Raw genomic sequence first — 22,492 nt, forward strand, 5'->3', positions numbered from 1 at the left:
TGGCTGGATGGATTAAGACATTTTATTTTTTATATCAATATTGCTGAGTTAAAAGGTATGATATTGTAACTAAGTCAGCAGACTGCACATATATAATAAAAGAGTAAGCAAAACAGCAGAAGTGAAATATTAGCAACTTTTACTAAAACTGGGCTTTATTTTCAGCTTAATTATGGCACCAGGGGAAAATTTACAAGCCCGGCCTTGGGAATATGAGGTAGCAAGGAAAACATTAATTTTAAGGCCTAAATTCTGGATCTAAACAAATTTTTCCAGGTGATTTTTCAAAATTAACCCATGGCTCATTCTTGGCAGGGGCCACGCGCTGAGCTGTGACACGCGTGGCTGGTTAACGAGGTTGCCCACGGGCTCGGGGGCCAGTGAGCTGCATCCCAGGGAGGAAGGTTTTCCTCACGGTGTTTCTCCCCTCTCACAGACGCGGCGGCTCCCTGCAGACCCGCCGAGGCCTGCCCGCCGCCGCGCCGGCCGCTACTTCCGCCTAGCAACGGAACGCGGTTGCTAGGGCGAGCCCGCCGCCGCGGCGCTCCGGAAGCGGTTGCCGACGGCGCGGGCGCGCTGCTACCGTAGGACGGTGCTGGCCGCGGGGTGGGGCAAGGGGTGAGCGCTTCCGGGTTGGGGCCCTCCCCCTGAAGCGCGGCGGAGGGAGGAGCCGCGGCGGGGCGCGGGGAGAGCAGCGGCGGGGCTCAGCCCGGCTCGGCCCGGCCCAGCCCAGCCCAGCCCAGCCCTGCCCTGCCCTGCCCTGCCCTGCCCTGCCCGCCCAGGGAACCCAGCGCCGCCGGAACCAGGTACGGGGGCTGCGGGGTCGCCGTCGCTGCGAGGCCTGGGCGGGGGCGGTCGCTCCGCGGCGGGGCCCGGCCGCCTCCCCGGGGCCGCGCCTCCCGCCGTGGCGGAGGAGGCTTGGCGGGGCTCGCCGCTTCAGCCCTCCCCGGCGGGTTCTCCCGGCGTGAACGGCTCCTGCCGGGCGGAGGACGGGCCGGCCCCGGCGGCGGGGGAAGGGCAGGGGCCGGCGCTGAGGGCCGCGGGGGCTTCCGTAAAATCTCCCGAGGGAGCCCGGCTCTTGGCCGAGCTGCGCCTCGGGGGGGCCCCACCGCGCCCCGGCGCGTGGGCAAGGGGAACCGGCCGGGTGAGGGGTGCCGTGACCCCCGCCACGGGCGGCTCTCTGGTGTGGGTGTTGTCTGTGACCGGCTCATTGCTCAGAAGGGTGGGGGTCAGGAGGGGTGGGCGCACGTCAGGGGTGCCCGCTGACAGGCGTCTCGGGTGGGCTGAGGCTCTCCCCGTGGCTGGGAGCGCGGGGCCGGGCACCTGCCACGGGAGGAGCTGTGGGTGGCTCGGGGACTCTAAACCTGATCGTGTTCCTAGTGCTAAGGGAAACAAAGCACTGTATGTAACTGTAAGCGTATTTACAACTTCTTTGTGTGAAGAAGTTGTGCATTCCCCCCCATATCTGGGAAACTTATACGTATGTGCTCTTTGGCACAGCATGAAACTTTAAGGGTTGAGGTTTGTTGTCTTGTCCAAATCGCTCATAGGATTGTTGTCTTCCCTTCCCAATCTGTTTCACTGATGGCGACCATCCTCTTCTACCTTTTTCAACAGTGACTTGACTTTTCAGTTCGTAAGAAGTGTCATGTATTGAGTCCAAGCTCGCAGTCAGTCATTAATACCTGCTGCCTCCTGTGGCCCGACTTCATGTGAGGTTTTCCACCTTCCCCCTTTCTCGTTATTGGGATCACAGTGGCCTGGTTGAAGTCACACTGTCATGGGTGTGATCTCAGACTTGATTTTTTTTTTTTTATCAGTGACCTAATGCATATGTGTAACCAGCTTGTGCTGCCACTCCCGAAGTTCTTCAGAACTTGCCTTTTCCTTCTTGCAGCTCCCCAGCTACTGGCTGTGATTTACCTAAATAAACCACTTTCTCTACATCCCCGGTTTAATGCTGTGTTCATAACTTGGTCTCTGCCAACCTGCTGGGAGGGGACGATGGGTGAACTGAGAAGCGTGAGCTTTGTTCCTGTTGAGAAGCTCTTATCAAATATTAGCAGTGCTTTCCCACAAATGCATTCCAAAAAATACAAAGAGCGCCTTTGAGTTACGAGTTCGGGGGGGATTGCTTTCTTCAGGCTGCAAAAGCCGTGGAGGATTCCTCGCTGCTTGCCAGTTGCTGAAGTTTTGGAAGTGTTGCCTATGCGGTAAAATGTTACTGATAGGAGAACTCGGGTTTCATTATGTTGTTGTTGTAGAGAGAAGCACAGAGTGGTCTTCTCCATGTGAAGCTGGGCTGACACTGGAGCTCTCTGAGTCAGGGATGAGCTGGAGATGCTGTCAGTGATAAATATCAGCAAGAGTTCTTGTATGGGGAAAGTGACTGCCAGCAAGGTGCAACCAGATAAGAAAGGAATTTAAATATCATGGTGTGTAGAAAAAAAATAATACTTATTAAAAAAACCTGATATACTTGTACAGCATGGAGTATCATGGTGAGAACTGGCCAGACAAATATCTGTTCTGCATGTTGAAGTTCCAGATGCTGGTGTAGTGGTACCCCAGTACAGCTGATATTGCAACCTTTTGGCATAAATATTGCTGACTCCAATGAAATTTTAGACTATCCACTTGATAAAAATCAGTGTTTTACACTTACGCCTTGCATAAGTACCTAAACTTTGTTTAGATACAAGTATTTCTTCAAATGTTGCCAGCCCTTAAATGGCTTTTTCTGGACTCAAAAGTGCCCAGGTGGTGCCTTTTTTATTTTTTAAGAGCTGTTGGGCGGCAAGGAAGACAAGGCGCAGCTCTCTGCTTTACTCTGCAAGTCTATAACAGCATATTTTTGACTGCTGACCTAAAGTCCATGCTGGTTTAGGCCAATCTGGACCTCTTGCTGTGTTTTTTTTAACGTGGAAAGCTCTTCCGTTATCCTCTGGCCACGGTGGCTGGAAACCAGATTCTCACAATAAATTTATTTGTGGCCGGTATGTACCTATCTGTGTGTGTTTGTGCCAGTGTTGCCTCTTATAAAAACAGCTCTTCTCTCTTTTGAGAACTCTTGGCTTCTTATGTTCAAATCACGCACACCAACCTTGCAGTTGCTCTTTTCCAGGTTCTCTGTCGATCTCTTCTGTGCGCGTGTTTGCTTAAAGCTAATCCCTGAATGCCCCTGACTGGAGCGGGGCACAGAATGGCAGGGGAGGTTTCTCTGGGATGCCGTGTGGTGCTGCAGGTGATTTCTTTGTGCCAGTATCCTTTGTGTCTGAATCAGGTTGGTGGCTCAGGGGTCACAGTGACAAGCTAATATCCTGTCTGTCTCTCTTTTTTCCTTGGATTAAAGAGCTTTCCAGTTCATAGTAGCATTTCTTGCAAAGTCTGAGCTTGCTTCATTCCAGCCCATCTATATTACTCTTCTGTAGGAGTTTTTATGCTGTTCCAGTTCTCTGTATCGACAACAATTTTACTTTCTATGCCAAAGTCGCTGATGGAAAATATTCTGATGGGATTGATCAAGCAGGCAGGTTCACAGAGCTCCATTGCGAGGGGAGTTATGAGCTGGGTGAGGTCATTAGTGCAACCGAGTCCACAGCCACTTGCTGCCTTCCTTACACTGAGATTGCCCCCTTTTTTGTGTTTTTTAAACTAATTTCCAGCTCTTCTGAAGCTATCGGCTGCTGTGTATTTTCAGGTTAACAGATGAAATACTGTATAATGCCTTAAAAAGTGCTACCAGATGAGACTAGGAATCCATCTGGCCTAGTATCCTGCTCACTACTAACTAGTAGCAGATGCCTGGGGAGGGGAGTACACAAATACAGCAGATCTAATCTGGGGAAATATTGCTTCATTATTCTCTCTCCAGCAGTTTATGAGCTCCCTGAGCCAGGTGTTTGAATTTAGTAACCTTCACACTTCTCTTCCACGGATTTGTCCTCTCACTTTGAACCTTGCACAGAGAGACACAAAACTGGGCACTAAGTGTGTAGGCTACTTCTGATGTGGTCTACACATGAGGAAGAGACGGAAAACAAAAACTGCGAGTGTCCACAAAAACTAGCAAGAAACAAATTCGGAACAAATTACTTCTTCAGTTTCTCCATGACATTCACAGTTTTAGGAAACTACTTCTTCCATTCCTGGCAGTGTCTTGGCTGGGCTGAATTGTCCTCATCTGTTTAGGCTTTCCTTTCCACGTCTCTTCTCCTTGCTCCTTATGTCATTGCCAGCTCTGCTCCAGCCTCCTTGAGACAGGGATGACAGGAGGGGCGGCACAGGCAAATGGGGCAGGTTGGCAGAGGTGCTGATCAGATCAGCAGGTGATATTTATGGTGTGGGTGCCTCTTTAGAAAACACCGTACTCTGTGGCTTTGTATTTTGTTCTGTATTATTGTCTGTGCAATTACAGACGTTCTGCTTGTTCGTTAGTGATCAAAAAACCATGGAGCTACGGTTTTTGTGGAATACTCTGCTGTAGCCCTGTTGTCCCGTTCCCCAGTGTTGGCTTGAGTTCAGCCTGTCATCTTTTTTAAGTTTAAGTTAGGGTGGTTGTTCCTGATGTGCTGCGCTTTGAATTGTATCACCCACTCGTATCACGAGATTTTACTGCAATTCCTTAGAGTCATTGCTCTTATTTACTGATCATGTTGAATTATTCAGAGTAGCAAATGTTGTCATCTTAGTACTGCCTTCTCTTGCCACGGCTCAATATAGTTGAGCAGAGCAGAATCCTCTGGTGAGTCCCCTCCACTACAAAATTGACCAGTGATGCCTTTCTTCCCTCTTCCTTATCTTTTTTTTTAACCAGTTATTTACATATGTGAAGGACTTTTCCTTGTATCTTATGGAGTTTTGTTCTCCAAAGAGCTTTGAAGGATCTTGTTATGTAGTATGCTTGGTTTTTTCAATGGAGTGTATCAGCTGCCTTTTCCTTGTTCACATGCTCTGCCTCCTGCAACAGAAAAATAAAAGACAACAACCTCCAACTGACTCCTGAGACATGACTTCATTTTGTAAAATATAATTAGCCCTGCGTCCATTTAGTCCGTTCCTTAGGACAACTCTGATTTGCATGGCGTGGTTGCCCAGATGCCTCTGAATTGCTCTGTGAAAGCTGGAGCAAGTAAGTGTCTTTCGGGTCCTCTGGTGCAGCTTTAACTGAGAAACTAGGCAAGGAACTTCCCCATCCTCCTCCTGAGTGACTTTGTATGTAAAGTGAGGTGGTTGTTGTTGCCTTGTCTTCTGAGTGGTCCTTTGCCACCTGAAGCCTTATTTGCTTGGCTTGCTTTACTGGGGTCAAGCAGGGAGAGCGGAGATGGCCGAGCTCAGTACATTGAGTGTAAAACACAATTTTAACTTTTGGGAGATATTGTCTAATGATTATTTAACCCAGTAATAAATTGTGGGATGTGGGTTTTTTTTTTTTGGTTGGTTGGGTTTTTTTATAATAAAACCTTACTAATTTGTATTTAGTTTCCTTGTTGGACTTTTAGCCTTGCCATACTGGCTGGATTGGCTTCCCTTACTCCTACGGCCTGGTCAGATCGCACAGTAGGGGCTCACACCAATACTTCAGCTGCTGTTCAAGGTGAAAGCAGGAATTGCTGCTTCTCTCATCTGCTGCCAGGGAGGAGTCGCTTTATGCTATTTAAGAACTTAGTCTTGGCATTATATATTGACCTGACACTGGCACAGTTTACATGGAAGCATTTGAAGTCTCTATTTAATGCCATGTTTCCTGCTTGTACAACTGCCTGGTGATAGCATGACAGCTGCTATCACTGCTTGGGTGGCTGAGACTATAGCTTTCTAGTTTAAGCTTGGAATTCTGATTTACAGGGTATATTTCTTGCTGACACAGTAAGCTTAGATTACTGGAATGGTGGTGCTTAGATCCTCTAAAAGCTTGCTTAGTCCTTGTATGCTTTGAATGTCCCATTGACTTGTCTGCCCTCCACTGTGTTTTGAATGAACCCGCTACATCCATATTATCACTTTAAAAACAGACATCTGAGTTTCTCCATCTTACTTCTAGACTTCCAGTGTTTGTGTAGAAACACACTTGTACCTTGGGTTTGTCTTCCCATCTTACTTTACTTGTACTGTACTGATTTTTCTAGCTTCTGATTTTAACATGGCTAATTCTTGTTCCATCTGTAGGGGGTTTTGAGGAGATGAAGTTCTTATGAATCAGCTTCCTTCCCCCAAAAGCTGCATCGTCCTCAAATATATGCTCCTCTGTATCTGCTGGCTTTCTCTGCTCCTCTTCTGAAGTGTCAGAGGAGCCTTCAATCTTCATTGTAAGTGCCAGTGTCCTGGTGCTATTTTGGTTAACTCAGTCCTCATTCTTGTACAGGCTTGCAGTTGTCCAAAAACCTTCTCAATTCCTAATGAATCCAAGCCTGAGTGTGGGGGCAACTCTTTGAGATGCTGTCACACAACTCTTGGTCATTGCCTTCCTATTCTCAGCCTGAATTTTGCCTCCAGAAACTTCCCTCCATCATATGCTAGCTGTACCCTTATGGACTACAATCAGCAGCTCCTTCCTGATGTTATTTAGTAGTGTTTTCCTGCACAAACAGGTAGTCACTGAAGATACACCCTTTGGAGTCCTGCAAAATTCCTGGTTTTGATGAAATTATGGCAGTGGTCACCTTGACCTGCAGAGGGCTGAGACAGCTGAAGGCTTCAGTCTACAGTGGCAGAAATGCCAGCGTGGAAAGCACGGTCTGCAGGATGTAAAGGAATCACCTCAAAGGAGATGACTCTCCCCCTGCTATTGTGAGACCACACCTGGAGCATTGCATCCAGCTCTGGGGTCCCCAGTACAAGAAATACATGGACCTGTTAGAGCGGGTCCAGAGGAGGCCGTGGAAATGGTCAGAGGGCTGGAACACCTCTGCTATGGAAAAAGGCTGAGAAAGTTGGAGCTGTGCAGCCTGGAGAAGAGAAGGCTCTGGGGAGACCTTGTTGTGGTGGCCTTTCGATATATGAAGGGGGCTTATAAGAAAGATGGAGAGAGACTTTTTACCAGGGCCTGTAGTGACAGGGCAAGGCGCAATGGCTTTAAACTGAAAGAGGGTACGTTTAAATTGGACATAAGAAACTTTTTATGACGAGAGTGGTGAGACACTGGAACAGGTCATCCAGAGAAGTTGTGGATGCCCCATCCCTGCAAGTGTTCAAAGTCAGGTTGGACAGGGCTTTGAGCAACTGATCTAGTGAAAGATGCTCCTGCCCATGGCAGGTGGGTTGGACTAGGTGATCTTTACAGGTCCCTTCCAACCCAAACCATTCTGTGATTCTATGGAGATGTAAAATCTCAGGCTTGTTGTGCCTGCTCCATCACTATATTCCATATTAAATCCCCCTAGACCTTTCTTTTTTTTTATAGAGGGAGGAGGTATTTTAACTCCTTGCTAAAACACCTGTTTGATTTCTGGTCCACCAGACACTACCTGCCTTTTAAAAGACAGCTTATTTCTAGAAGTTGGCAAAACCAACAATGAAGCGCAATCAGTGTGAGATTACCACCGTTTTCTCCTGGCTTTTCATATGTTATTCCTTCCTGTAAGATCTATTTAGAGCAGCTCATCTTCCGAAATGGATAGGTGTCTCTTACCTGTCTGAATCTTCTGTTTTAGTTTGCTCGTCTGTGAGTAAATCTCTTCTGGATAATAACTTAATAGCCTGAAGAGTTGACAGCAATTCTACCCTGAAGATGAGCCTGACAGTTTCTGCTTTGTGGAAGACAATTGAGTAGCTTGGATTTGCTACTCCTAGCATTTAATGCGAGAACTGGGGACATTCAGTGGTGACATGGGAAAACTGTTTTCCTGTCTGCCTCTGCTATCCTGCTCCTCTTTTCTTTTTTTCTTTTTTTTTTTTCCCTTTTTCCTCTTCTTATGATTATATTATGACATTCCTTTAGGCTGGGAAAATTGCAGGTGTTTACAAAGAAGTGAAGGCTTCTTTGCAGTCCTGAATCTGCTGGCATTTTTCTGAAGCCGTTGCGTTTCTGTAGTCTTCTAAGATGAGCTGACCATATTGTGCATGGTACATTAGAGAAGGCCACATCATTTATTAAATATCCTGAGTAGTTGCTGTCCTATATATGTGTTTTAATGTCTATTGATAAAGCTTGATGAGTTCATGCAGTTCGTGATGAGGCTAAGACGACTCTGGAATACCTGCTCTCTGTAGCTACTCCTTTTTTCCAACCCACAAGGAATCGCTGTGCTTCAGTGCTGAAGCTAGGTTGTATTAAGTTGTAAGAGAAACCTATTTGAACTCTGTGAAGCCAACCAGTCTGAAGTATGTGTTTCTTGAAGCTATTTATTTTATGTTGCAAAATATGATCACTTCCATCTTAGCAATTTGCTATGGAGCTCAGTTCATAATTTAACTCATCCAGTGTAGCAGAAAATCTTGTGTGCTTAGGAGGTTGAAATTTGCATGTGTTTTTTCTTAAACGCTTATCTTTGTTGCACCTGTAATTAGGATAACATCTTGTTCATAGAAAAAACAAACCAAACTCAGTGTTCCTTTGCTAGCTGCTGCATGTTCACTCTTGAGTTATAAATCAGAATGTAGATTCAGATGCTGTCGTTTTTCTTCCTTCACGTTGATGGAGAGCACACTACAGAAAAAACTGACTTGAAGGAAATCTGTCTGTATCTGTCTAGTCTTCCTCATAGCAAGGAAGGGCATATGAATTGAGTTAGTACTACTCTCGGATGAAATTCTTTAGGTGGGTTTCTGAAATGTAGCAGTCTCAAGCATCTCAGACTTACTGGGTCTTCAAGCTTTCATTCCTTGTGACTTGAAATTCTTGTAGATGTGACTTCTGCTTATTTAGATCCATTAAAAACAAATAAGAGGGAGTCCTCTAAAATATGGCTTATAATATTGTTCCATTGACAGAGCCAATTCTGGTAAGTGTAATGAAACAATTCAGCTTTTATGAAGTTTGGTACAAGTTGCTTATTTGTAAGTTCTGTAGCAACCCTGGCTTTGGCTAGTCTGGCTGTCCTTAGGTACCTTGGAACTGTCTTCCTTTGTAATGTGCAAGGCTAGTCTCTACAGCTTGTTTTTATTTCCTAGATCTTAAAAGAACAAGTTTCAATGAACAAATGAAACTTAAGATCCTGTAACATTTTAATGAAGCAGAGACCACATACTTTGTAGTTGTTTCTTTTCAAGTCCAAGTTAGACTTCAAAGGTCTCACCTTGAGGAGGCTGATGAAGACTCATTCTTGCTGTCACTTTTTGGCAGGGCTGCAGTAGCAGGTAACCACACACAGATTTGCACTGGGAGCGAGGGATTGAGGCAACACATGCATTAAGTAACTTCTTAGATGGAAATAAGCGTTTCCAAAATACGTGCTATGTGTGCATCCACCAGGTAGTGAGGTTCTTGCCCACCCTGAAAAATGTTTGTTCCATGCTTGCAGTCCCATTTTGCTAGCCATGGACTACCTCAGCTAGCTTAGCAGCAGTGCCAGGTTAGATGGTTTGGAGGTCCTTGGGTTCTCTGGATGATCATCCTGCAGCTGAGATCAGGCCTGCAGCCACTTCAGCATCTGATACTGCTTCCCACCTGTCCTCTGTTTGGAAAGGTTTTGACAGGTTTCTAATTCTGAAAAAGCTCTGTGCAGTGTTGGCAGCGCTACGGCTTCAGTTTTACTGGTGATAGATGCAACACCAGTGATGGTAAATCATAGTTAGACTGTGCTCTGCTTCTGCAGGAAGAATATCTCTGCTGAAATTTGTTATTCAGTGGTTAAGATCCAAAACCGGTATTAGGCTTCAAACCAATACGCAGTCCTTTGGTTTTGTCTAGATTTACTGGATACAGCACTGGTTCTCGCTGTTTTTTATCGTTTCTAAATGTTAGTAGTTATTGCGTGTGCCAGAGTGCCTTCACTTGTCAAGATCTATGATTGGGAGCATGGTGTTTTGGAACCACTTGTTCTGTTCTTTCTGGTCTCCACAGAAAAATGAGTGCTTCGACATTAAGGAGGCAACGTGATCAAAGACAGGGCTTTGGGGGTAACTTGTTGGCTGCTGTGGTGATAGGGTTTTGGCTTGCAGCATATAGGCTGGGGGACTTGAGGGTATCTGCATCCTCCTGGCTGGGGATGCTGCAGGGTCAGGTTCGGATGTAAGATGCGTGGGGTGAGTGTCAGATGTTCAGGCAGCCTTCTGTGTTACCATCTGTTTGCAGAGACCTGAGGGGATGGAGTGTGACTTACAGGTGTCTAGTTGGACCATATATACTCAACATCTGCTGTAAGAAACCTTGTGCTCATTTGGACTTGGTGCAGTGATCTCAGTAATCCTGGTTTTGTGTGTGTGATTGAGCTAATACTCCTACTGGAGTTTCTTGCCCCAAAATAGGTTCTCCGGGGTCTCTGAAGGCCTGCAAGGCTGAGGTAGGTAGTGTAGATATTCCCCAGCGGTGTCTTGAAACCAAATTCTATAACACTTTTTTTTCCCCTACGGGTAGATTCTGTTGAATGCTTGCAGGGATCCTGGGTGTTGAACCTCAGTTGAGTGCTGTGGTCCTTCTGTGGGCTCATGGCTGATACTGATCCTAAGACCTAACACAGCTGAAGAATCTGAGTCATCACTATCTTTTTGGCTTGGAAAATTATTAAATGTTTGACAAGGCTGTTTGCTGTGACACCTTTTGGTAAAATGGGGCTTGTCTTCACAAACTGTTCAATCAATCTCTGCTAACATTTACAAAAGCTTGGAATAATCCCTGTGTTCTCGTTGATCCGCTCTTCTATAGCGTGTTATAACTGTAGTGCGAGGCACGTTAGAGTAGGAAATATGCTTGCTAAGGAGGTGTTCTGAAATACACTTGTGCTGAAACCTCATCTGTTAAATCTTCTTGAGCTCTTCTGTTACTTACTCTAACATTGAACGTAGTAGTAGTTTGCACCACTCGAGCAAACCAACCTTAAAACAGTATCGCAGTCCTGATGCTAATTTTGTGTGGTATTCAAATACATCTCCTCTTTGACGAATTGAGATTGGGCTCCCTGTTAATAGGTTTGAGATCATTTGCAATTAAATGGAGTCAAGTCTTCCAAGGGACCCTTGGACCAGTGCTCAACACCAGTATCTGAGCTTCAACTAATAGACTTGCCTGAGGCACAGGTGGCTAAATTTAGTCTTCTAGCAAGCTTGGTATGACCTCATGTTACAAGGACTTTTTCTACTTGTATCTATATCAAAATGTAAAGGCTGATTTTCTGTGGTGAATGGAGCTTTGGGGCTCGATGACGCCAAAAAGCTTTTTGTGTTGGATCATTGGCTGCCACTTCCAGTGCTGCTGTTGGCAGTGATTAACTCCGTACCTGGAGGTAGTTCAGAGGGTCCACAAGTGACCTACTGGTGCAAAGCAGTCTTCACCGGTGGGTATTAAGGCTTCAAAGAAGACAGATGCAACTTGGTGCGTAGAGCAGATTACTTGGTAATGAACATTTCTAACTGACAGCTACACTGAAGATTAGGGATTGAAAGCGGAACTTGAATCAGAGTGGCTTCATACAGATGCAATTTCCTAACCGTGTGAATGGTAATGTTTGCCTTCAAGGTAAGGTTAAGTTTACTGTACAAAATAGCGCTTTACTCCAGCTTCTGAGAGAAATTCTTAGAGTGTGTGAGACAGTGCACAGAGGTGGACGGTTTCTGGCATCTGCTTTATTGCGTGGGTTTGCCTCCTTGTGTGAAGTGAGACTTATCCTCCGTCTTCAACTTTAGCAGCTTTTCGTTAAGGCTGCTTCTAATTAAATACATCATTCATCCTACAAGTGTAATGAAGAAGATGCCTTCAGTGGGTAATCAGGCTTCTGGAGCTCTTCTGCCATCCTCAAAAAATGCCAGACTTCTCTGAAGTTGGTAGCACGCTGCCAGCTGAATGGGAAAAGTTGCTGGGAAGTCAAACAGGATTTTCAAGTGTCTGTCATGCTTGCTTATGTTTAGGAGTGCAGTGAGTGGTATGGTTTTTTTTGGCTTGTGAAAGAAACTCTTTTGCAGGTGAGTGGGCAAAACCCTTATTGTTTGGCACGGCTTGCCAGTTGGGACTGTCAGGATTTATCTCCCTGGCATTGACTTGGTTATTCTTGGCACGCTGGTCTCTTGTTTGCTACAGGTAATACACATTGTTTTATTTTTTGGAGGGCGGAAATATTAATCTGACCAAGGACTAGTGTTGTTGAGTAATATGCTGAGTGAATTTCAGTAGGTGAGTGTGTGACTATGTGTATTGCGTTGTGTGTTTCTGGTCATTGCATCTTCAGCGGAGCTGGAAAACGTACAGAGAAGGGCAGTTGAGTTGAAGGCAGAGGAGCAGCTGCCTGTCCTGGGGACTCTAAAATGTCTGAGACTCTTAGGATTGGAAGCATTTCTTTAAAAAGCAGACAACAAACTTCTGGATCTTGTTCTAGGAGTTTGCGGAAGCTGATGGCTTAGATGGATTCAAAAAGTGGTTAGACAAACCTGTGGTCAGCAGGTCCATAAAACGAATGCTGGTTGGACTGGGCAGGCACGTCCATACTAGCATCTGTAATCCAGCAGTTGTAGATGCTGGAGCAGACTGCAGAAGCTTACTGCTCCCTGTAGCACCTGCGATCATTGTGGATGGAGACAGAATAGCAGGAGGGCATTTCTTGTTTCAATTATTCTGACTTTATGAACCCCTTGCCTTTCTGGACTATTTGAGCAGGGTAGGGAGGCAATGTTTCTGACAAGCTCTGGAAGATGGCTTACAGATACTTACTCGAAGAAAAATCTCAGTGTTTCTCAGCATATTGTACGTACCTACAGGTCTTCCATGCTGTGTGTATTCAAAGAGATTTGCTGTACAACATGCTGTGGCTTATATGTAAAAGCATTTCAAGGTAGGATAAGTAGAAACTGAAACCAGGCAAAAAAAAAAAAAAAAAATAGAAATAAGGGATGAAGATAGTAATTGAACATGAAGTTCTCAGTCCCTTTAAAAGGGAAAAAATTCTTGAAATTCCACCTTTTTATGCAGAAAGTGGGAGGAGGTGTTAATAATGTTTCTCTTCAGCTTTCCTAGTGTGGGATCATGAGCAGCAGGCAGCCAGGCATTCCTTCCAGGTGGTGATTGGCAGATAGCCCAGGATGGGGCAGGGACAATGAGTAAAGCATGCACATATTAATGTCCTGCTCTGTGTCATACTAATTACATGAAGTTTATATAGTTATGACAGCAATGCTTCCCTGGTGCTTGGTTTGTGTTCCTGTCATGGCTGACGAGCTTTGGATTGCTTCTTTTAGTTTCTTAGCTTGCTGACCCATGCCTGCTAAAAATCTAGTTTTAATCAGAAGTCAGACTATTAAGCCAGTAGTCTTTTTAGCATGTTTGAGGAGCTGTTTAGGTACAAAACTACATCAACGTGAAACCTGGTGTTTCAATACCTTGCTTGGTATTGAAATGTTGTGTTGTGGAGTGTTAAAAGCTTGCAAGGCTGTGGTGGTAACTTCTGTGCCCAGAAGGGGAGGTTTTGGTCCTGCCTTTCCCATGTACTGCTGCTGGTGCTCGTCAAACCTGTTCCTGAGCTGCCCTGACTCTCTAACCTGGCACAAAGCTTTCCAGGTATTGTTGGGTTGGTTTTCTCCTGTTGCTATAATGAGTTAGACTTGTTCACGAATGGGTCTGATAAGCACAGGCAGGGGAGAAACTGGCAGGAATTCCTGCTGGGGGTTGCTGCAGCTCTTCGGTTGTTCCATCTTACGGAGAACACTCTTGGGTTTTCCTTCAAAGATCTCTTTCATCCTGGTGCAAGTTCCAGACTGTAAGCATCTTCCCACCTTTTGGGGTACGTGTGGATTGTTGGTCTCTCCTAAATGGGGTTCACACATAGAGAAGGAGAACCACAAGGGATAACCAGAATCTGCAAAGAAGCTAAAGTCTACAAAAACTCTTGAGGAGCAGCAGAGGCCTTGACAAATGGAGATGAGTGGGCTTTTCTTGGAAAGTGTCACCTCTTCTCTTTAGAGGGCCAGTGGTGCCACCTGAGTACATGCAATCACAGTCCCTGGAAGTGTTAAAAAAAAAATGTGTGGATGTGGTGCTTAGGGACATGGTTTAGAGGTGGACCTGGCATTTTGGAGGTCTCTTCCAACCTTAATGATTCTATGGCAAGCTTTCTGAATCTGTCAGGTAGGGAAAAAGGCTCTCAAATATCTGCATTTGGGTTACTGGCTTGTGCTTGGGTTTGAGGAGGAGTATCAGCTGAGCAGGCTATTCTAAAAAGCATTAAATTAAGAGTCTTGTTAATGATTTAGTAAACCAATGTAGAAAGAGAAGGAAGGCCAAGCAAATCATCTTTGCTGTGAAGGCTGGGAGAGGTGAATGCTCTATAAGAGAGCTTGGTTACCCTTTTCAAAAGCATATGAAGAACTGAAGAAACTCATCTTCAGATGAGAATCAAAGGGATCTTGCAAGAAAACTCTTGGACTAGGTGATATTTTTTTTAAAGTGTTATTGCATGATCCAGGCTGGGATTGAAACCTGGGAGTGTGAACTTGACCATGTGTAATAAGAGAAATGCCATTTGCGATGACTTCTTTTAGACTTGACTTAGGAGGGGTTTACCTCTTCTCCCAGAGGGACTGGGAGTGGAAACGTTCCTTGTGCAGACGCTACAAGAATATCGACTGTGTGACTCATGTAACCCATAAAGGGGTCCTTGGAAAAGAAGAAAAAAAAAAAAATAGCAAAGTGCACTGTGATAATAGTAACACGCAGCGTGTGATCCAGGTACTGTGTGTTTCGGAGGAAGATGCAAGGTGAGCGAGTGCTGTGTAGAGGCACTTAAGACAGATTGTGATCAGAGTGTTCCTTAAAGCCTCTTTCTATAAGATAGTGGGAGTTCAAAAATCCCACTTTTAAATATCTATCATAACTCAATGTTTAATCAGGGTGGATGCTCCGTTTCAGTCCTCTCTGAACTTGTGGCACCCAGACTGTTACTCAGTGCTGCTGCTCTGCTGTCCACTAGGCATAGGTTTTAATATCTACTGATAATTAGCAAATAATACTGCTTATTTATTCCCAGCTAGTTGGCACATAATGCTGCTTATTTATTCTATGCAGTCAAAGTTAGTGTCTTATTCTTTCTCTTCTGACAAGAAGTGGTTATTTATATCTAGCTAACATTAAAGGGTCAGCAATGGGTTAGGTCAGGTCAACAAAATCATCAGTGGTAGATGTGGGAGGCTGGTCCACTTCTGCCATGAGATTCGGGGAGGATCAGATGGAGCTAACAAGAGGTGAGTTCGGAAGAAGCAGGAGGATGTTCTTTTTGAGGCAGCAAATAGTAGACTTGTTGAACTAGCCAGGGGCTATTGTGGCTACAAAAAGTTTGGGCAAGTTCAGAGATGAACTGGACATGCTCCTGAAGAGGCTGCACTGAATGTTCCTGAACACCCAGAAGCCCAGACTGACTTGGGAAGGCCTGGAAATAAAAACCACTGGAGGTGGAAGAGTGCATGGAGAAGTTATGTATGCTTACCCTCTCCTTTCCCTTTCCCAGACATCTGCTTACGGCTGCTATTTCAAGCAGGAGGTTAAGCTAGATGGGCCGTATTCTTCGGTTCACCTCTTTGGCTCTCAAAGGACGCAGCTTTAGGTGTTTTGCTGCTGTCCTCTGAGCTGTATCCGTTCATAATTTCTGTAACTGTTCAGCAACCAGAGCACTGTGTGGACGGAGGTGCAGGTGATATGTTCTAGCTACTCTTGTCTGATTGAACTTAAAAACGGGGACTTGGTCCTTCCGTTTACTTTCAGACAACATGCAGCATAAATTTGCTGGATTTCCTGAATTGTCATACTCATATCTTCATTAGTCCTGAAGAGCTGTTCCTTATGCATTGGCGGGATAGGAGAGGGATGTTTCATGCTACAAACTCATCTATTTAATGGTTTTAACCATTAAACCATTTAACCATTTTCTTTGGGAGTTTGCTTGTTTGAGGTGAGGCTTTAGTACATTAAGATGCTCTTGCTAGTTTTCCCCCAGCCGCTGAAGGTATTACCTGTGAAGTCTCTAAAAATGTTAGTACCTCTTGAAATTTTGAAACTGTCTTAATATTTTGGGGTTTGTTTTTGCTGTTTTAAGTGTTTTAGGCTTTCTTTTAATAGCTCTGGCTACAGGTCTGTATGAGGGGAGAACAAAATACTGAGCTGTGAAATGAAACTAGAGAACATGGTGTTTACTCTGAGATAGTTTGCGTGGTTTTTATCATGCAGAAGAATGATGCCCCCTAAGAGGGAAGGCAAGCCTTTTTCTAGACAAGGCTTTTGAATGCTTATATATTTGACTTCGAACAGAAACTGTCTGGCAGTTTTGAGGTCTCCCGAAAAGGCTTTCCTGTGCACCAGAAATTGTTTACAGAGACTTTATTTTTCCATATGGGTGTGGAACTCTTTGATTGAAAATCTGCTCACCTAAACATATGTTGATTCAGGTCTGATGGGTCGCTTTTCAAATAAGGCACTTCTATAGTTCTCCAGAAACATTCTGTGCACTGCTAAGCAAAGTTCTCATTGTTCGAGCTTGATGTGAGTGCTGGAGCATTGTGTTTGCTCTTGATGCTCTTGAGGTTTTGTTCCATCATCTAATGCCATTGGGAACTGTCTTACTTTTTTTGCCATGCTGGACAGTGTGAAGACTTTGGAGTGGGGCAGTGTCCATTAGGTTGGAATGTTAATACTGTTCCCCTGCTTGAATTTGGTAACACTATGAAGGCCTCAAGCCGAAGGATGACAAGCTTTTTTAACTATTACACAGAGTTTTGTGCTGCTGACTCATAATAAAATAATAATGAGCTGAAGTACAAAAGATTCAAAATCTATCTGTGTATCAGCTTCCCAACAGAACTAATAAGAAACGGGTTGGTAGAGTCATCTTCCTCGCTGCGGCAGAAGCGATGTCTTCCTCCGGGAGCCAAAATGTGTCTGTGGTATACCCCGAACTTTCAAGTGCTGTGCCTCAGAAATTGTGTCTCTTGGTTCAGGCTGGCACAGATTTCTCTGGCCTCCAGAGGAGGTGAAAGACCTGGTTGTGTACTCTAAGGCAGCAAATATTATCTCTTCACGAGCTGCATTCAGGGATGTTAGTTTTTACTCTGAAACTGAAACAAGCTTCTCATCTGCTCCTTGCTTTGAAAAGTAATGGGGAAAAACATGTAGCAAGGCTTAAAGCTTCTAGTGTAGCCTTGTTCTCTCTCACTGACAACTGGAAGAGGTTTTGGGGTCTGTGGGGCTTCTCCAGCCAATGTGATGGTGTTTATCTGACTATGGTGGCCTTTGAAGGCTGAAATGGAAAGTCTGCTTGTTGGCAGTGTGCTGAGAAGAGGTGGCTTTGCCGTGGTTATGCCAAGCGATGCAGAGGAGCACATCCGGAATACAGGTGCATAGGACCCATGCCTGGCTCCACATGCCTGAATGCTTCATATCCTTCTGGTTTTGGCACTCTGTAAAATAAATAACTCTTCTTCCTGAAGCAAGTTGCCTGGTGGGAAGCAGAGCATCCTCATTGAAGGGTTCTGCATTACGTCTGCATGGTCGTATGAAGCCAAGGCCTGTTGAGTTCAAGCTGAGATGTGTGTCTCCAAGCCTAAGGCCTGCCTAGTGCTATCAAGGAGATGTCACAGGAAATGGGCTCGGTGTCTGGAGGTGCTAATTAAACACAAGAAAAGTTTAATTATCTGTCAAAAGCTAGAAGGAGTCCCTCTTGCTGATTTCAGACTGCCTCTTTCATTGTCATTTTTCTTTCCATAGCAGGTCTTTCAGCTGCCTTCGTCTTCCCTTCAAGAAGGGACGTGGTCCCCTGGGTTCTACATAATGTTAGGCTTTGGGCAGGGAGGCTTTCTGGAAAAGGAAAGACTGGAGCTCGTTATCATGATAAACTAGTGCTCCAACCGGTTTGTCCACATATTCTCACTTGTTAACCGTTGCTTTTTCTTGCTGCAAGAGGTGGCTTTCTGTTTCATGCCATGCTTGCAGCTAAATAAGGTTCCTGGCTTCTCGGCCGGGTTTAACGTGTGCTGCAGTCATGAGCTGAATCCTTTTATTACTTTGGGCTCCCCTGTGCTTTGCTTGAGCTATCTTGCTACCGGGCAGGATTTCTGGGTGAGCCCAGCACCATCAGTGTACGGCCAGGGAAAGGATGGAAAATGAGCTTTACCTTTTGAATCTCAGGTGCTCTCAAGATGCTGGAGTCCCATCCATGTGAACATGGGAGGAGTTGCGTTTGCTGTGCTGCAGGTCGAAAGATCTATTAGTAAATGTTTTGTATGAGGTGAGGATGGGTTTTTGTCACCTGGCCTTGCCAGTAGGAAGTGGCAGAGGCTGACTGGTGTGGAGGATTTTCTCACATTACACTTTGACTCCTCTGTAACACGCCTGTCATCTTGTTCTTTGAGCAGATTATGAGTAATATCTAACCCCTGGTTTGAACCTGAACCTTAGGGTAGCATGAGATGATTTATTTACTTTTATTCCTAAAGTAAATCATTGTACCATGGAGCGGGTTATAAATAGTCTTCTGTTTAGCTTTTTTGTTTGGAGATGCCACTTCTTAGTAGAGGTTGGTATTTATGTAAAGAAACTGATGCGGTTTCTGGCCAATGAACCCTATTTGGAATTTTTATGCACAACTTTTGTTTTTCCTTCTAAGTTTAACTGGGAAGTTCAAGGTGGCAAAAGAGCAAACTTCACCAGATTAAAGGGTGTTCAGCATTTAAATATGTGGAGTGTCATGTTAATAGGATACTCCTATTCTTTGCCCAAGAGTGGTGTTAGGATTGCAATGTCCTATTAAATAAAGCTAAATACTAACTATACTACTAATACTACTAAATAAAGCTGCAGTCTCTCTTTCCCTGTGAATATAGGCACTTGTGTTTTCCCTTTCTTGTAGGGCTTAGTTTGGTACAAGTTTGGCTGGTTACTCCTTGCTGCAGCCTTTGACCTGGTCGAATAACTTGGAACAACTTTAACATCAAGTAGAACAAAAGCTTGCTTTAAATGCTTTGCAATAAACTTATTATTGGGGGATATAGTCAACTACCTAGTGCCTTTTCATTTTAGAGGAATGGGTGTCACTCACAGCTTGTACACTGAAGCTGTGAAGCAGTGATGTGTTCCTCGCCCCGGTGGTTGGTTTCATTCAGGAGCTGATGCTGGATAATTGTAGACAAGGATTAAGTAATGACAGCTGTTGTGAGCTCGTGGGGACTTTTGAAGTCTCATACAATGCCATTGAGCAATCCTAGCTTCTTGAGGACAGAAATCATGAACGACTTTGGAAGAGCACGTATGTGACTTGGACTGGACCGGCAACAAGCTTATGAAAGTACAGGGCAGAGCTAGACCAAATTCCTGCATGCTTCAGTCAGAGTTGTGTCTTTTGGCAGCATGGTGGTGGCAACTTTGGTCTATCTTGCACCTGATGTTGGAGAAAGCAAAAATGCTCTCTTCTACAGGGTTTCCTTCTGCTGTGGTCAGGGTAAAGAGTGACTATTTTTTCCCCCCATGCATTTACAGAACAAGCAGTTTGAGAGGTTAATATGGACACTTAAACTTCTACCCTTGCTGTAATAGTTAGGAAAATAAGGATAAAGGTGCTAGCTTAGGCATAGACTTTGAATGCCTGTTAGGCACTGGGGAGCCTGGTGGCTTATAGCCCACATCAGAGCAGGAGTCTAATGTGGTATTTCAGCGTGTCAGAAGAACTTATAGATGATGATCAGAGTTTCTCAGAACTTAAAGTTGCTTTATAAAATTTTAATTTTTGTTAGAACAATCCATGTGTTTTCTTCCAAAGGAAGTTAAATGCCCAAGTTTGAATGCAGAATAGCCTGTCTCTGGTCACCCTGGGCAGAGTTTTCCAGAAATAGTTTCATTTTGGTTCAACCTTCACATCCCTGTTACAGTGCACTTCCCCTTGGAAATTGCTGTTTGGGCCCTGTTCTGCCCTATGAGCTATGTGCTCTGGAGGGTGTTATTTAAGGGGAAAAAGGCAGAAACAAAAAAACCCCTTGTGTTTCCTTCTGACCAAAGTGCCTGGAGCATTGCAGGAGACAGAGCCAGCCCAGGGATACTGTGTCATGGGAGTTGAGGTTTGGGAACCTGTTTCCCAAGGTGGGGAAGCACAGTTTACCAAAAACAAAACCCAAAATTGCTGAAGAGCCAGAAACATCTATATTTTAAGAAAACACTGTCATCTTCTGAACTAAAATTCATATTATTGCACAGAAAGCTATTAGTTTGCCCTGACATGAGGTGAGCAGAAATACTAGATTTTACTATAAGAAGTGGTGTTCGGCTCTGTTTCATCCATAGTATACTTGGAAGCCAGTATATTAAACCAAAAACTGCAAACAATGCCTTTTTTTTTTTTTAGCAGAATAAAGCAAGATTGGAAGTTGCTGGTATAAACTGTTGCATTAAGACTTTCTAAAAATGTTTTTTCTTCTTTTCCAGATTTGCTACAGATATGACTGGCTGGCTGCTCTGCTGCTCCTGTGCCCCAGCACTTGCTACCCTGTGATTTCAGATAACAAATGTAAGAACTGAGTTACAAAACGTGTGGTGAGTATCATGTGCCTTTGATATTCTGGAGCATCTTAGCATGCAATTCAAATATTCCTTCCTAAAAAAACCCAAATCAACCATATATAAGGGAAGACACTATAAAATCCAGTAACTTATAACCAGGGTATGTGAAGTATCTGTCAAGCCTGTGGAAGTATCCTTAGAGAGCCTAATGCAAGTTGAATTCTTATTTCCATTTTAATATTTTTTTTCCTTTCAATTTTGTCAGCATTTTTCACCTGAAGTAACTTGTCTGGGAACTTGCATCCCTGATCTATGCTCCCTGGCTTTATTTTTACAGAAGTGTTGAGCTGAGAAGTAGGTAGCTGCAATGCTGCTTGTCAGTGATGAATATCTTCAACAAGGAAACTGGGTAGGATTAAAGTCAGGGAGAGTCCAAAGTCTTTTGTGGTGAACTGAAGCTTCCCTAAAAGTGCTTTAACTTTGTTACCAGGAGGAGAGTTGATGTGCTCTGTATGTAAGTGTTTGTTCCAGTGTGACAAGTAAAATATGGGCTAGATTGCCTATTCTATTACAACTGACCTATGAAATGAGCAGACAACTCAAAACTGAAGGTGTTGGGAAAATATTCCGTTCTGGAAAGGAGAAATCAAAGGGAATAACATTTGTAGGTGAGAATGTTTAACTGACTCCAGTGTGGATAGCTACCTTGATTTCATGAAACAAGCAATAGTGATGAAAGTAAACAAAAAAGCAAGTGTTCTGATTTCATAGAAGTGATGACCTTGAGAGCAGTGCAAGTCTCTGCTTGGCAGGAGGTTTTTTTGGGTGTACATAATGAGTACTGCAGGAGTGAAACTGGCACTACATTTCCCTTTCTGGACTTCTGAAAAAAACATATATATAGTTACAAACTATATTGCTGTTCAAACATAAGCCAGTACAGACTACATGATACTGATTAAGTAGTTGGGGCATTTTGTTTAGGGCCATGGTTTTGTATCGTCCTTTGGGAATATTGTTTCTACTTTTGGACAAAATGATGTGACAAAACATTTTTTCAAAATTTTAATTTCCATTTTGCATTTTGTATGTAGAAAGCTTAATGAGCTCTTGCCTTTTGATAATTTCAGCTGAGGGGGGGCAGATGAATGGACAACAGTTTCATGCTTTCAGTAGCTTCCAACCTGGAGGAGAAATCTGTTTTCAATTTTGCTTGCTATGGTATCTCAAATTATTTTGCAGTTTCATCCCTTAAAACCAATTTATCTTTTTTTGGTGCCAGTAGTAGGAGTGCCATTAATTGTTCAAAAACTCTTTCGTTTGAGCAGTTCAGACTGGTGCAGTACAGTGCTTTTAACATCTTCGTATGAGTCCAATGGAGACTGTAGTCATCTGACTATGCTTCATTTTATATTGTTTTGTCTTAAAGATAAGCCCCTGAAGTCTAAAGCTTTATTGATGTTGTGGAGGGTTTCTTTTGTTCCTGAAGTCACTGGCTTGTTTTTCTTTATCCTGCCTGTAAGATGTCTGGGATCTTGGGAACTTTTTTTTTATCAAATCAACCTATTTCTATGGGGTTTGGGATCGTAGCGTGCTTTTTCACTTGGGCAAACTTCTACCTGGTTCACAATGTCTAATTTGTTCCCCCTCTTGCTTTCTGTTCAACTAGTTACACCCAAGGATGAGGATTCTTAGCACAGACTGCTAGGCAGCATGAATGCTAAATGATACAGCGGGGAGACCAATCTTGTCTTTTTTTTTTAATACAGAAGAAGTTGATAATGCATTACTGATATTTTTTATCAATTCCAAGACACTGAAAAGTGCTGCTGTCTCAGCCATGGATCTTCCTCCCAAGCTGCCTACACTTGTATCCTG

General features: G+C 44.1%; 1 protein-coding gene across 1 annotated transcript in view; it reads left to right on the top strand.

The window, feature by feature from the left end:
• Positions 1 to 665: 665 nt before the first annotated feature.
• CSNK1G1 (casein kinase 1 gamma 1) overlaps positions 666 to 22,492 on the top strand; it is a 107,630-nt gene continuing 85,803 nt past the window's right edge. The window contains 2 exon segments of the mRNA XM_082322524.1: positions 666 to 806; positions 20,540 to 20,647. The gene's annotated coding sequence lies outside the window, so the exon portion shown is untranslated.

This window comes from Platalea leucorodia (assembly GCF_965183815.1).
Source record: "Platalea leucorodia genome assembly, chromosome: 9".
Taxonomy (NCBI): Eukaryota; Metazoa; Chordata; class Aves; order Pelecaniformes; family Threskiornithidae; genus Platalea; species Platalea leucorodia.